Below are 17079 nucleotides of genomic sequence, written 5' to 3' on the forward strand. Positions count from 1 at the left end.
AGCATTTTGCAAATAATAAAAGAGGTTTTGGCATAATCATGGCCATGGTTATGGGCCTACCCACCGCGCCCAGGTAACCTCTGAGGGTAGGCCCCTAACATACTGGGGTTGAAATCCAGAGCGCAGGACACCCCAAACCAGCCCAGCTGAGCCACCCCAGGGCATCGCTCCAATAAGGAAAGGTGAAGTGTAAAAAAGTGGAGGATAGATAAGAGCAGCTGCTGTTGCATGTAGGGAGGTGAGAAATAAAGATGTGAAAATAATACATATATATTAAACAAACAATAGAAGTGCTAAAAGTGAAAGAAAAGAAAAGTGTGTAGATAATGCGATGCCCTGAAGCAGCCCGACCAAAGCAATCCAGGGGACCCACGCCCCAAAAATAAACCCCTAGCTGCACTACAGTATAAACATTTTTAGGACTTACCTAGATTGTGCCTCTTGTTAAAGTGCAGTCAAAATGCCAGATCCCTGCTTAAAACCAATTAGGGACAGGTGGGAAGGGGTGCTAGCCTAGATTGAAGGTGTCTCATACCTTCAAGTGTGCATAAGAACACACTAAATATAATATGTGGAAAAGGGGGGCCCTAGACTGCACACCCTGAAAATATATGTAATGGGAGGTGCTACCTGTGGAGACTATTGTTGCAAACATACAAAAAAGATTTACAGATGCACAACTCCAACATTAATCATTATATATAATACATTTTGCAATAGCATTTTGCAAATAATAAAAGAGGTTTTGGCATAATCATGGCCATGGTTATGGGCCTACCCACCGTGCCCAGGTAACCTCTGAGGGTAGGTCCCTAACATACTGGGGTTGAAATCCAGAGCGCAGTACATCCCAAACCAGCCCAGCTGAGCCACCCCAGGGCATCGCTCCAATAAGGAACCTTGGCCATGATTATGCCAAAACCTCTTTTATTATTTGCAAAATGCTATTGCAAAATGTATTATATATAATGAGTAATGTTGGAGTTGTGCATCTGTAAATCTTTTTTGTATGTTTGCAACAATAGTCTCCACAGGTAGCACCTCCCATTACATATATTTTCAGGGTGTGCAGTCTAGGGGCCCCCTTTTCCACATATTATATTTAGTGTGTTCTCTTATGCACACTTGAAGGTATGAGACACCTTCAATCTAGGCTAGCACTTCTTACCACTTGTCCCTAATTGGTTTTAAGCAGGGATCTGGCATTTTGACTGCACTTTAACAAGAGGCACAATCTAGGTAAGTCCTAAAAATGTTTATACTGTAGTGCAGCTAGGGGTTTATTTTTGGGGCGTGGGTCCCCTGGATTGCTTTGGTTGGGCTGCTTCAGGGCATCGCATTATCTACACACTTTTCTTTTCTTTCACTTTTAGCACTTCTATTGTTTGTTTAATATATATGTATTATTTTCACATCTTTATTTCTCACCTCCCTACATGCAGCAGCAGCTGCTCTTATCTATCCTCCACTTTTTTACACTTCACCTTTCCTTATTGGAGCGATGCCCTGGGGTGGCTCAGCTGGGCTGGTTTGGGGTGTCCTGCGCTCTGGATTTCAACCCCAGTATGTTAGGGACCTACCCTCAGAGGTTACCTGGGCGCGGTGGGTAGGCCCATAACCATGGCCATGATTATGCCAAAACATCTTTTATTATTTGCAAAATGCTATTGCAAAATGTATTATATATAATGAGTAATGTTGGAGTTGTGCATCTGTAAATCTTTTTTGTATGTTTTCCTGTGCCTTACTGTCCTGTGTAGCCTGAAGTCAGTGACAAGTAACCAAGTTGTCCCTGTGGGTCTTTACTACCAAGTGATTTATCCTAGCCCCCCACCAGGGCCTCTTATCTGCTTATTTAATAATGTTATTTACCCCCTGGCTGTAATCCCTGTTTTCTCACTATGGCAATCAGCTGACATAAAATATATTAATGACCTCTCAGTGGAGCCTCTTCCCCCTCTTTTTCTCAATCGCAAAACAAAATATTAATTCCTCAACTTTTTTTTAATGCATTGTAGCAAATAATGCATTTTCACGGGATGTAGTTATGAGACCGGTGGCTGCAGATCTCAATACCAACAGGGGAATCCCGATTTAAGATAGGTGTTGAAATACAGACGCCTATCTTTATCCAACGCCAGAACGCCTAAGGAAACTAAGCTGAATGAGGTAAGTCCGGGGAGCACTTAGCATTAGTCACGCGCGGGGGGGTGGTGTGGGGGGATGTGTTTTAGGTTTAGGGACCGTAGCGGGGTTAGGTTTTGGGGGGGGAGGTTTGGGTTAGGCACCCTAGCAGGAGTGTTAGGGTTAAGCACTACTGGGGGGTTTAGGCACTAAGGTGGGAGGCTTAGGTTTAGGCACGAAGGGGGGAGACTTAGGTTTAGGCAGTAACGGGGAGGGTTAGGGTGCGGTGTGTTTAGGGTTAGGCTACATTAAGGGAGGGTTAGGGGGAGAAGGGGGAGGGTAAGTATACTTACCCGATCCCTGCGGGATACCAACCATGCTGCTGTCGATATTCTGACAGGAGGCTTCCCGACAGCTGGCATTACATACCCATTTCCATTTTCACAGCAAAGTAAAAGACTAATTTACCAACTGGCCTCTATCTATGTTCGAATACCTCTGTTTTAGACAGGCATATACAGGGTGTTTCACTCACTATTGGCCCCAAAGTTTTCCTTATAACTTTTAAAGTAATATACTCTGAGACTCAGTATTATTAAAGATATATAAATACAGTTTATTGGTGCATATAAGTGGTTTTAGCAAATACAGTGATAAGAAAATACTCTGCTTTTATGTGTCTTATCATATCTTCAATCGTCATACATGCTGGCCATCGATGGTCTATCACAACGCAGCAGTATTAAGCACAGATACATGCCACATGGCTCTCTGGGCCTGATTTAGAGCCGGACGCTCTGGCCAGAGCGCTCGCTCTGAATCAGGGCCCTCCTACTTAAAAATGGAGCGGCCTCTTGGACGCTCGCATAGCTGTGGGTTACCACCCACAGCTTATGCGAGCGTCCATGATAATGGTCGCGATGGTCTAGACCATCGCGACCATTGGGCTTGCGACGAGACCCTGCGGTAGGGTCTCGGTGACCGCAAGCCCTGGAGTGATTTTGGCTCTATCTACCATAGGAACGCCTCCGTCTGGCAGCTATGCCCCTGGCACGCCTCCAAAGGGGGCGTGCTGTCGCTCAACATCGACAGCACGCCCCCTTTGGTGCGAGACCCGGAGCGACAGCTTGGCTGTCGCTATCCGGGTCTCACGCATGCGCACGACGGAGCTCCCTCCGTCGTGCGCATGCGCAATTGGGTACCATCAACCCGCTTGCGAGCGTCCTGCACTCACGAGCGGGTCTGAATGAGACCCTCTGTTTTAGACATATCCCATTACCGCAGAAAAAAAGTAGTCCTTTTATATACTATATTTACTGTTTACAAAGCTACTCCCCATGATATGATTCTAACAGTATGAAGTCAGGAAGCCAACAGTCGAAATGCCGACCTTTGGCTTCCCGACTGTGCAATCCCGACAGGGGACTAATGATAGGCGTTGAAATCCCAACGCCTATCATTATCCCTACGCCGGGAGCCCGACGCCCAGCACACCGAACAAAGGTAAAACGGGCGGCGGGTGCGGACAGCCGTGTGGGGGCAGGGAGGGGCTCCCGGGGGGAACTAAGGGTTAGGCACCCCCTCGGGAGGGTTAGGGTCAGGCTAGGGGAAGGGTGGGTTAGGTTTAGGCACCCCCGGGGGGGAGTTAGGGTTAGGCACCCCCCCGGGAGGGTTAGGTTTAGGCTGCGGGGATGGGGGGGTTAGGTTTAGGCACTAGGGGGGGAGGTTAGGGTTAGGCACCCCCCGGGAGGGTTAGGTTTAGGCTGCGGGGATGGGGGGGGTTAGGTTTAGGAACTAGGGGGGAGGGTTAGGCACCCCTAAGGGAGGGTTAGGGTTGGGGGGGGAGATGGTTAGGTTCATAGGTCCGGCGGTCATTCATAACGATCCCGATTCTAACTGGTATTTGGCCCATAAAGCTTAGTGCTTAGTGTGTGTATACTCTGGGCCTGATTCAGAGCCGCTCGCGAAAAGCGTGCGCTCGCTCTGAATCAGGGCGTGTGGTTTTTTTTTTGTTGCGGCCTCTTGGTCGCTCGCATAGCTGTGGGTTACCACCCACAGCTTATGCGAGCGGCCATGATGATGGTCATGACGGTCAAGACCATCGCGACCATCGGGCTTGCGACGAGACCCTTGCAGTAGGGTCTCGTTGCCGCAAGCCCCAGTGGACTCCCTGCACTATTAGAGCAGGAAGTCCACCTACTGACATCACTAGTGATGTCAGTAGGGCCGCCCACAAACGGCAGGTGTTCCTGCAGGAACGCCTCCGTTTGCTCAGCCTCCCCCCTTCCCCGCCTTCCAAACGGGGCAGCTGTCAATCAACATCGACAGCTGCCCCTTTTGGAAGCAAGCGCCGGAGCGAGTGCTTTTTGCGCTTGCTCCGGAGCACGCGCAGTGTGCACGCCGCGCGTGCGCACTGGGCCACCATCGACCTGCTTGCGAGCGCATAGCGATTGCGAGCGCATAGCGCCTGCGAGCGGGTCTGAATCAGGCCCTCTGTGTTACAGACAACACCATGGGGCATATTCAATAATAGCAAAAATCCTGCACCTGCAGGAAAAACCTTGCAGGTGCGGGATTTTTGCTATTCAATTAGATGCAAGTTTTTTCCTAGTTTGAGCGCCGAGAGGTCTTTTTTGCAAAACTCCAGAGCACGACCAATTTATCCTAAAATCCACAATTTTAGGAAAAAAGGTCGGGAAATGCTCTGGGACCCCGGCGGCACCCCTCCTAATGACAATCTATTCTCAGCAATTGGAAGTTTCTAATTAACTTAATTAATCAGTAATATTCACCTTCCGAAGTGCTGTCTTCTGCATCCAGTGTTGGGACCCGGTCTCCTGCAGCGGCGGTGAGTATGTCAGTGTGTGTGAGTGTTTATGAGTGAGTGTGTGTGTGTGTGACCCCGGTGTGTGTGTCCCAGTGTATGTCCCCCCCGTAATGGGCGCTGGGAGAGCTACATCTCCCAGTAGGCCTTGTGCCTCCCACCAGCCCCCGGGACTTCCAGCAGCCCCCTCCCCAGTGAGAAGATGGAGGGGAGGCCACTGGGAGCCACAGAGACCACCGGAGACCCCCGGGCAGGTAATTTTTTTTTTTTTTACGCAGCGCGGGGTTTTCAGCTCTAAAAAACCTGCGACCACTTTTTTTTAATTGGATACAGCGGGTATCGGAAGCACGCATACCTGTGGTAATCCAAAATTGGGCACAAGGTTTTTTCCTCGCTAAACCTCGCGCCCAATTGAATATGCCCCCATTACTTTTTGTTTTATCTTCAAGCTCTTTGTTACCATGTTGCAAGTGTGTTTACAGATGTTAGTTTATTCTCTGTCTCAAGTACGTACAAGGGCCTTATTCAGGTTGGTTCACACGCAGCCGGTCGATGTTTGTGCTCTGCGCATGCATCACAGTGCGCGAACTGGCCGTTGCGATTGGGAAGCTATCACAGTGAGCACTCAGGCCCTGATTCAGAGCCGGACGCTCTGACAGAGCGCTCGCTCTGAATCAGGGCCGTCCTTCCTGATTTTTAGAGCGGCCTCCTGGCCGCTCGTATAGCCGTGGGTGACCACCCACAGCTATAGCGAGCGGCCAGGAAGATGGTCGCGATGGTCAAGACCATCACGACCATAGGGCTTGCGACGAGACCCTTGTGGTAGGGTCTCGTTGCCGCAAGCCCTGGAGTGCTTTCGGCTCAAACAGAGCCGAAAGCACTCCCATTGACATCACTTGTGATGTTCCCATGGGAACGCCTCCGTCTGGGCAGCCACGCCCCCGACACGCCCACCAAAGGGGGCGTGCTGTCACTCACCATCGACAGCACGCCCCCTTTGGTACGAAACCCGGAGCGACGGCTTGCCCGTCGCTATCCGGGTCTTGCGCATGCGCACGACAGAGCCGGCTCCGTCGTGCGCATGCACACTGGGCCACCATCGACCCGCTTGTGAGCGCTCAGTGCTCGCGAGCGGGTCTGAATCAGGCCCTCAGTCCAAAAGCATATTGATTGACATGAAGCGACTGTTTGGGGTGGAGAGGGGGGTGGTTGAAGGAAAGCAGGCGTGCCTGTGCGTTTGAGTGCCGTTACAGGGGCGTGCATAATTACTCCCCTGCAATTGCATACACTAGCAGAGGTCTAGATGGCGACAGGAAGTTTAACAGATTGTGAGGTAGAGTCAGGTCAACCACAACAGTGCGAATGGTTCCGATGTTAGTCGATGTTACCGGTTATTTTGCTGACTTCCGGATGCATGTCATGGGAAGTGGGCGGCTTTATACAGTGATAGGCGTCTTAGTATAGTGCTGCGGTTGCCGTGTGTTTGCATTCATTAGCATATTTTTCGCAGCTAGCAGGTGCGTGCGAACGCAGCTGTGCGATCCATGCTGAATCAGGCCCAGACTTCTTCTCAGGGCCTCATACACAGTGGCGGGCTGGGCCGGGGGGCAGGGTGCCATGTGCCCCCTGGGCCGCAGCACCATGCGGGCCGCGGGCAGTCTGTGTCTGTGTAACACAGCTGCACCGCTCGTGTAGCGCTGACCGGACGGAGTTCGATTTTCATCGACAGCTCGCACCATTTTGGAGGCGTGGCAGGGGGATGGCTTCACAAACGGAGGCGTTCCCAAGCGAACGCCTGCCGTTTGTGGGCGGCCCCACTGACATCACCAGTGATGTCAGTGGGAGAGCTTCCGGCTCTATTAGGGCCGGAAGCTCTCTGGGGCTTGCGGCCACAAGACCCTACCACAAGGATCTCGTCGCAAGCCCCGATAATCGCGATAGTCTTGACCATCGCGACCATCATCCTGGCCGTTAGCAATAGCTGTGGGTGGTCACCCACAGCTATTCGAGCGGCCAGGAGGCTGCACAAAAAAAAAAAGGAAAACGCCCTGATTCAGAGCGAGCACTTTTTCAGAGCGTCCGTCTCTGAATCAGGCCCCGAGTGCACAATAACTACTACTAAGGACAAACCAAGGAGGGATTTTTAGACACAAGTGTGACAGAATGAAATAAATGGTGAGACATATTTAAATGTTTTGCAGGGAAACTGGTCACTTATGTCTACACAGGTTTTGGCATGCGCTGGATTTTATGAATGTCCCTGTTTATGTACTATATAATTAATGACAGTTGATTTAAATTTTCCTATTAACCACAAGCTGTGAAGGGCTGAGCACAGCTAACCTCCAATTTTTTTTCCTACCACCTTGAAACTGGATGTCTGTAGAGAGCTTCAGAAAATGAAATTTGGTGATTCATATAGAATACAAGTCAGTGGGGTATTGTAATAGGTTGCGAATTTGTAAAAAAAAGCGAGTTTTGTGCGAATCTCGCATTTTTACTCAGTCGTAAATGTAATAGGGTGCAACTATAGTAAAACTCGGATTTTTCGGGCTTTACTATAACTCGCATAAAACATCTCGCATCCAGATGTTTTCCTATTCTCTATATAGAACTTGGGCAAAGTGGAGTGAGAGTGCTTCACTCGCACATATTACTGCCTGAGAAATCGCAAAAACAATAGACCAGCTTCAGGATAGCGAGTTTATCCTGAGCAAGTCAGAGTAACACAGAAACAAGCACATATCCATGAGATACGTGCATGTTTCTGTGTGCACATATAAAAACACTTTAAAAAAAAAAAAAACAAAACATTTTTTAAGCATTTCTTTGGCTGTGGAATTGCAGGTACCAGCGGGCCCGTAATGCCCCACATGCTGGTACTTGTGATTCTCCAACTACCAGCATGTGGGGGAGGCTTGATGGGACGTGTAGTACCACAGCTAAAGATAATATTAACACTTCTATTTTATACAACACATTTACACTATCAACCCGGCACCCAACGGCCAGGGGTCCCGGGGATAGCCCCGGGCTATCAGCCCAGGCCGCGGGTGCCCTGGAGAGGGGGTCCCCTCCTCCCCAGGGATCCCCAGCCTGGGCTGACTAGTGGTCAGGGGTAATGCTTTGGCCAGGGAAACCGCTGAAAGGTTTTCCCTGGCTGTGGCATTACCCCCGACTAGAAAGAGTCCGGTGCTGGTTATGGAAATTACAGGGGACCCCAACTCGTTTTGTCCCGTTTTTCCACAACCAGGACCGGCTTAGCAAAGCCCTGTGCGGCTTAAATCGCGACCTATTATATTTGGCCCAGTATGTTTACTTCACCATTCACCCCATATTACAAATAAAGCATCCGGCCACCTCCCCCATAAGTCAGGCAGAGCATACAATACCAGTTATAACTAGGGGTGAGCGGCCCCCCGAGCCCCCCCGATCCGAGGCCGATGCGTGTCAGGCTCGACTTTTCCCGCCTGACTCGGATCTGAAATAGAGGCAAAACGTCATCATCCCGCCTTCCGGGTCTCACGGGTTTTGGATTCTATATAAGGTACCCGCGTCGGTGCCATTTTCTCTCTCGGCTGTGGACAGTGAAGAGGGAGGGTGGGAGTTAGGGCTGGCTGGGCTGTGTAGTGTAGTGCAGTGTAGTGTTGTGCTGCTGTTGTCCATAGGGGCTGTGTCCACTCCTCCAAAGTCCATAGGGGCTGGCTGTGTTGTGCTGTGCTGCTGTTGTTCATAGGGGCTGTGTCCACTCCTCCAAAGTCCATAGGGGCTGGCTGGACTGTGTTGTGCAGTCAGTTGTCCATAGGGGCTGTGGGCTTGATTCAGAGCTGGACGCTATTTGCGCTCGCTCGTTCAGAAAAAGGGGCCTGCTATTTAAATTGAGCGCTTGCTCTTTGCGGTCTGTTGACGCCTGTATGTGTGAGCGAGTGAACGAAACATGCGCTCGCTATTTTGTAAAGACGCCCCCTGGCCGCTCGCATTTTACGTCATCTCCGCTATTTATTAGATTAATCGAGTACATCGAAAGGAGTCTGAACTGCTCAAAGTGCTTGTGGTTGGATTTTCCTACCGCAATCATGCGAACAGTTCAGGCTAAGAGGCAACCAAGTGACGTGGCCGATGACGTTGCTTTGTTAATTATGCACACCCTTAAAACGCCTGTTTTGACCGTTTGGCACGCCTGCGTTCGGATCTCCACTCCCCATTTTCAAGCACCTTCCCCTGTTACCGCCTACAAATGCCTCATCCTGTCACTCAAATTAGCAGGCACTCGCTATTTTGCGAGCGCTCGATTTCCGACCGCACTGACTGGTTGGCGCATGCGCATTATGACCCATACGCATGCGCAGATGTGCGAACATCGCTCGGAGCGAACGAGCGGCCGCTTAAGAGCGGCTCTGAATCAGGCCCAATGTCCACTCCAAAGTCCTGTGCAGTGTCCCAGTCCTAAAGGGGTGCTGTAGTGTTGTTCAGGGGGTGCTCTGTCCATCAGGGGTGCTCCCCCCAAGTGCAAAAAAAAAATATTTTTTTCTGTGTTTGTGAATTGTGTGTGCAGTAGCCGCACGTGCATCAACAAAGTAGCTCCAAGTGTGCGCCTGTGTCATAAGTAAAGGGCCGGCTGGTTTGACCGTTAAAGGGTGCTGTAACCCCCAAAGTGCACTCCAAAAAAAATAAAAATATATATTTTTTTGTGTTTGTGAATTGTGTGCGCAGTAGCCGCACGTTCATCAACAAAGTAGCGCCAAGCATGCGCCTGTGTCATAAGTAAAGGGCCGGCTGGCTTGACTGTTAAAGGGTGCTGTAACTCCCAAAGTGCACTCCAAACCAAATAAAAAAACAGTTTCTGTGTTTGTGAATTGTGTGCACTGTGGCTGCACGAGCATCAACAAAGGAGCAGCGCCAAGCGTGCGCCTGTGTCCCATAAGTAAAGGGCCGGCTGGCTTGTCCATTAAAGGGTGCTGTAACCCCCAAAGTGCACTCCAAAAAAAATAAAAAAATATATTTTTTTGTGTTTGTGAAATGTGGGCCTAATTCAGACCCGCTCGCGAGCGCTGAGCGCTCGAAAGCGGGTCGATGGTGCCCTAATGCGCATGATGGAGGGAGCTCCATCGTGTGCATGTGCAAGACCCGCATAGCGACAGCCAAGCTGTCGCTATGGGTCTCCCACCAAAGGGGGCGTGCTGTCGATGGTGACTGACAGCACGCCCCCTTTGGTGGGTGTGCCGGGGGTGTTGCTGCCCAGACGGAGGCATTCCCAGGGGAACGACTTCCGTCTGGAGCTGGCCTCACTGACATCACTAGTGATGTCAGTGGGAGTGCTTTTGGCTCTGATAGAGCCAAAAGCACTCCTGGGCTTGCGGCAGCGAGACCCTACTGCAGGGTCTCGTCGCAAGCCCGATGGTCTGGACCATTGTGACCATCTTTTTGGCCGCTCGCATAAGCTGTGGGTGGTCACCCACAGCTATGCGAGCGGCCAGGAGGCCGCTCCATTTTTAGGTAGAAGGGCCCTGAGTCAGAGCGAGCTCTCTGGTCAGAGCGTCCGGCTCTGAATCAGGCCCTGTGTGCACAGTAGCCGCACATGCATCAACAAAGTATTGCCAAGCGTGCACCTGTGTCATAGGTAAAGGGCCAGCTGGCTTGACCGTTAAAGGGTGGTGTAACCCCCAAAGTGCACTCCAACAAAAATAAAAAAATATATTTTTTTGTTTGTGAATTGTGTGCGCAGTAGCCGCACGTGCATCAACAAAGTAGCACTAGCGTGCGCTTGTGTCAGAAGTAAAGGGCCGGCTGGCTTGACCGTTAAAGGGTACTGTAACCCACAAAGTGCACTCCAAACCAAATAAAAAAATATTTTCTGTGTTTGTGAATCGCTGAGCACTCGCAAGCGGGTTGATGGTGCCCTAATGCGCATGCGCACGACGGAGGGAGCTCCATCGTGCGCATGCGCGAGACCCGCATAGCGACAGCCAAGCTGTCGCTATGGGTCTCGCACCAAAGGGGGCGTGCTGTCGATGGTGACTGACAGCACGCCCCCTTTGGTGGGCATGCCGGGGGCATTGCTGCCCAGACGGAGGCGTTCCCATGGGAACGCCTTCCGTCTGAAGCCGGCCCCACTGACATCACTAGTGATCACTAGTGATGTCAGTGGGAGTGCTTTTGGCTCTGATAGAGCCAAAAGCACTACTGGGCTTGCGGCAGCGAGACCCTACCGCAGGGTCTCGTCGCAAGCCCGATGGTCTTGACCATTGCGACCATCTTTTTGGCCGCTCGCATAAGCTGTGGGTGGTCACCCACAGCTATGCGAGCGGCCAGGAGGCCGCTCCATTTTTAGGTAGAAGGGCCCTGATTCAGAGCGAGCTCTCTGGTCAGAGCATCCGGCTCTGAATCAGGCCCTGTGTGCACAGTAGCCGCACGTGCATCAACAAAGTATCGCCAAGCATGCACCTGTGTCATAGGTAAAGGGCCAGCTGGCTTGACCGTTAAAGGGTACTGTAACCCCCAAAGTGCACTCCAAACCAAATAAAAAAATATTTTCTGTGTATGTGAATTGTGTGCACTGTGGCTGCACGTGCATCAACAAAGGAGCAGCGCCAAGCGTGCGCCTGTGTCCCATAAGTAAAAGGGTGGTGTAACCCTCAAAGTGCGCTCCACAAAACATAAAAAATTCTCCTTTTTTTTTCTCTTTGTGAATTGTGTGGGCTGTAGCTGCACCTGCATCCTCAAAGCAGCAGCGACAAGCGTGCGTCTGTCTGTTAAAGGCTGGTGTAACCCCCAAAGTGCACTCCAACAAAAATGTAATATTTTCTTCTGTTTGTGAATTGTCTGCACTGTACGTGCATCCTCAAAGCAGCAGTGCCAAGCGTGCATCTGTCTGTTAAAGGGTGGTGTAACCCTCAAAATGCACTCCAACAAAAATAAAACATTTTCTTCTGTGTTTGTGAATTGTCTGCACTGTATGTGCATTCTCAAAGCAGCAGCGCCAAGCGTGCGTCTGTCTGTTAAAGGGTGGTGTAACCCCCAAAGTGCACTCCAACAAAAATAAAACATTTTCTTCTGTGTTTGTGAATTTTCTGCACTGTACGTGCATCTTCAAAGCAGCAGCGCCAAGCGTGCGTCTGTCTGTTAAAGGGTGGTGTAACCCTCAAAGTGCGCTCCACAAAGAATAAAAAAAATTCTTCTTTTTTTTCCTGTCTTTGTGAATTGTGTGCACTTTAGCTGCATGTGCATCAACAAAGGAGCAGCGTCAAGCATGCGCCTGTGTCCCATAAGTAAAAAGCTGGCTGGCTCATTTCTTAAAGGGTGGTGTAACCCACAAAGTGCACTAGTCTCCAACAAAAATAAAAAAATATTTTCTATGTTTGTGTGTGCCTTAGCCGCACGTATATATCAATATAACATAAATGGAGGACCAAACTTTCTCCGATAAAAATAAAATAGGGAAAGATCAAGAACCACTTCCTCGTAGTGCTGAAGCTGCTGCCACTAGTCATGACATAGACGATAACATGCCATCAACGTCGTCTGCCAAGGCCAATGCCCAATGTCATAGTAGAGGGCACATACAATCCCAAATGACAAAGTTCAGGAAAAAGACCTTAAATTTTTTTTTAAATCATCTGAGGAGAAACGTAAACTTGCCAATATGCCATTTACGACACGAAGTAGCAAGGAACGGCTAAGGTCTTTCCCTATGTTCATGACTAGTGGTTCAGCTTCACATGACGATGGAAGCCCTCCTCCCGCTAAAAATCAAACGAGTTAAGCTGGCAAAAGCACAGCGAAGAACTGTGCGTTCTAAGAAGACATCACAAATCCCCAAGGAGAGTCCAAGTGTAGTGGCGGTTGCGATGCCTGACCTTCCCAGCACTGGACGGGAAGAGGTGGCTCTTTCCACCATTTGCACGCCCCCTGCAAGTGCTGAAAGGAGCACCCACAGTCCACTTGCTGATATGCAAATTGAAGATGTCACTGTTGAAGTACAACAGGATGAGGATACTGGTGTAGCTGGCGCTGAGGATTCTGATGGTGATGTGGTTTGTTTAAATCAGGCTCCGGGGGGAGACAGTTGTTGTCCGTGGGATGAAAAAGCCCATCACGGTCATGCCTGGGCAGAAGACCAAACATTCCACCTCTTTGGTCTGGCAATATTTTTATCCTAATCCAGACAACAACTGTCTTGCCATATGTACCTTATGTAAAGGTGAAATAAGTAGGGGTAGGGACGTTAACCACTTAGGAACATCCTCCCTTATACAGCACCTGTAGCGCGTTCATAAAAAGTTACTGTCAAGTTCAGAAACTTTGGCTAAGACCGTAAGCAGTCCAGGGACACCTAAATCCCTTTGTCCTGTTGTATCCAAGTGCCTGCAAACCACACCATCAACTCCCTCCTCGTCAATTTCCTCCTTAGTCAGGATCGGAAGTAGTCCTGCAGGCCATGTCACTGGCATGACTGACTCTCCTATCCGGGATTCCTCCGGAGGATCCTGCATTGCTACGCCTACTGCTGCCACTGCTGCTGTTGCTGCTGGGAGTCGTTCATCATCCCAGAGAGGAAGTAGGAACACCACTACTTTTACTAAACAATTGACCCTCCAACAGTCCTTAGCGAGGAGGATGAAATACGACAGCAGTCATCCTGAAACAAAACGTATAACTGAGGCCTTGACTGCTATGTTGGTGTTAGACGTGCGTCCGGTATCCGCCATTAGTGCAGTGGGATTTAGACAATTGATGGAGGTAGTGTGTCCCTGGTTCCAAATCCCGTCTAGATTCCACTTCACTAGGCAGGCGATGCCGAGACTGTACAGAAACGTCAGAAAAAGTGTCCTCAGTGTCCTGAAAAATGTGGTTGTACCCAATGTCCACTTAACCACGGACATGTGGACAAGTGGAACAGGGCAGACTAAGGACTATATGACTGTGACAGCCCACTGGGTAGATGTATCACATTATGCAGCAACAACAGCAGCGTCACCAGTACCAGCATCTCAGAAACACCAGCTCGTTCCAAGGCAGGCTACGCTGTGTATCACCAGTTTCAGTAAGAGCCACACCGCCGATAACCTCTTAGAGAAACTGAGGGAAATCATCGCCCAGTGGCTTACCTCACTTAGACTCTCCTGGGGATTTGTGATATCTGACAACGCCACCAATATTTGTGCGGGCATTACATCTGGGCAAATTCCAGCACGTCCCATGTTTTGCTCACACAATAAACTTGGTGGTGCAGAATTTTCTGAAAAGCGCCAGGGGCATGCAGGAGACGCTTTGGGTGTCCTGAAAAATTTCTGGCTACTTTCGCCATTCAGCGACTGCATGCCGAAGACTGGAGCACCAGCAAACACTCTTGAACCTGCCCCACCATCACCTGAAGCAAGAGGTTGTGACGCGGTGGAACTCAACCCTCTATATGCTTCAGAGGATGGAGGAGCAGCAAAAGGCCATTCAAGCCTATACATCCACCTATGACATAGGCAAAGGAGGGGGTATGCACCTGACTCAAGCGCAGTGGAGAATGGTTTCCGTGTTGTGCAATGTTCTCCAGCCCTTCGAACTTGCCACACGTGAAGTTAGTTCAGACACTGCCAGCTTGAGTCAGGTCATTCCCCTCATCAGGCTTTTGCAGAAGCAGCTGGAGAAAGTGAAGGAGGAGCTAAGATGGAGCAATTCCGCTCGGCATGTGGGACTTGTGGATGAAGCCCTTCATTCGCTTTGCCAGGATTCCAGGGTGGTCAATCTGTAGAAATCAGACCACTACATTTTGGCCACCGTGCTCGATCCTAGTTTTAAAGCCTATGAGGTGTCTCTCTTTCCGGCCGACAGAAGCCTGCAGCGGTGCAAAGACCTGCTGGTGAAAACACTGTCAGCAGAAGCGGAATGTGACACGTCAACAGCTCCTTCTTCATTTTCTCCCGCAACTGGGGCTGCCAGGAAAAAACTCAGGTATCCTAAGCAACCCGCTGGCGGTGATGCAGGGCAGGCAGGACCAAGTTTGGACATCTGGTCCGGACTGAAGGACCTGGCAACAATTTCTGACATGTCTACTGTCACTACATATGATACTGTCACCATTGACAGAATGGTGGAGGATTACATCGGTGACAGCATCTAAGTAGGCATGTCAGACAGTCTGTACCTGTACTGGCAAGAAAAAGAGGCAATTTGGAGGCCCCTGTACAAACTGGCTCTATTTTACCTGAGTTGCCCCCCCTCCATTGTGTACTCCGAAAGAGTGTTTAGTGCAGCCGGGAACCTTGTCAGCGAAAGGCGTAGGAGGTTGCTTCCAAAAAATGTGGAGAAGATGATGTTCATAAAAATGAATTATCAACTCTTCCAGGGAGACCAGCCTCCAGAACGTACAGAGGGACCTGTGGTGGTGGATTCCAGCGGGGACGAATTAATACTCTGTGAGGATGAGGATGTACACAACACTGAAGAGGGGGAGGAATCGGTGGATGAGGAGGATGAGGACGACATCTTGCCTCCGTAGAGCCAGTTTGTGCAGGGACAGATTAATTGCCAGCTTGTTTTGTGGGGGCCAAAACGAACCAATCATTTCAGCCACAGTCGTGTGGAAGACCCTGGCGCTGAAATGATTGGTTTGTTAAAGTGTGCATGTCCTGTTTATACAACATAAGGGTGGGTGGGAGGGCCCAAGGACAATTCCATCTTGCACCTCTTTTTTTTCTTTGCATTATGTACTGTTGTTTTTCAAACTGCCATCCTGTCTGCCACTGCAGTGTCACTCCTAGATGGGCCACGTGTTTGTGCCGCCCACTCCGTATCTCTTAGCATAGTCATCCAGCTACCTCGGTGCAACCTTTTGGACATAAAAACACTATTGTGAGGTGTGAGGTGTTCAGAATAGACTGGAAATGAGTGGAAATTAAGGTTATTGAGGTTAATAATAGCATAGGAGCAGAAAAACCCACAAATTCTGTGATTTTAGCTGTTTTTATGCTTTTTAAAAAAAAAATACAGATCCAAAACACAAAACCCAGAACACGGAAGGGTGGTTTTGGCAAAACCTATCCAGATCCAAAACACGAAGAAAGATCCAGATCCAAAACACAAAAAGTGGCCGGTGCACGCCCCTAGTTATAACTTATATGTCCTCCACAACCAAGGATGATATAACACTTCCCCTGCTATTCAGCTGATGACTAATACTGCTTACCTCCTGTGGACACAAGACTTACTTTTTAAGCTGCATACAAACTAGGGGTGTGCACCGGCCACTTTTCGTGTTTTGTGTTTTGGTTTTGGATCTGGATCTTTCTTCGTGTTTTGGATCTGGATTGGTTTTGCCAAAACCACCCTTCCGTGTTTTGGGTTCTGGGTTTTGTGTTTTGGATCTGTATTTTTTTTTTAAAAAGCATAAAAACAGCTAAAATCACAGAATTTGTTGGTTTCTCTGCTCCTATGCTATTATTAACCTCAATAACCTTAATTTCCACTCATTTCCAGTCTATTCTGAACACCTCACACCTCACAATAGTGTTTTCATGTCCAAAAGGTTGCACCGAGGTAGCTGGATGACTATGCTAAGCGACACGAGTGGGCGGCACAAACAAGTGACCCATCTAGGAGTGACACTGCAGTGGCAGACAGGATGGCAGTTAGAAAAACTAGGCCCCAAACTGTACATAATGCAAAGAAAAAAAAGAAGTGCAAGATGGAATTGTCCTTGGGCCCTCCCACCCACCCTTATGTTGTATAAACAGGACATGCACACTTTAACAAATCAATCATTTCAGCGCCAGGGTCTGCCACACAACTGTGGCTGAAATGATTGGTTCGTTTGGGCCCCCACAAAACAAGCTGGCAATTAATGTGTCCCTGCACAAACTGGCTCTACGGAGGCAAGATGTCATCCTCATCCTCCTCATCCACCGATTCCTCACCCTCTTCAGTGTGTACATCCTCATCCTCACAAAGTATTAACTCGTCCCCACTTGAATCCACCACCACAGGTCCCTCTGTACCTTCTGGAAGCTGGTCTCCCTGGAAGAGCTGATAATTCATTTTGATGAACATCATCTTCTCCACATTCTGTGGAAGCAACCTCCTACGCCTTTCGCTGACAAGGTTCCCGGCTGCACTAAACACTCTTTCGGAGTACACAATGG

This window comes from Taudactylus pleione, unplaced genomic scaffold (genome assembly GCF_031769625.1).
Source record: "Taudactylus pleione unplaced genomic scaffold, aTauple2 ptg000317l, whole genome shotgun sequence".
NCBI classification, from domain to species: domain Eukaryota; kingdom Metazoa; phylum Chordata; class Amphibia; order Anura; family Myobatrachidae; genus Taudactylus; species Taudactylus pleione.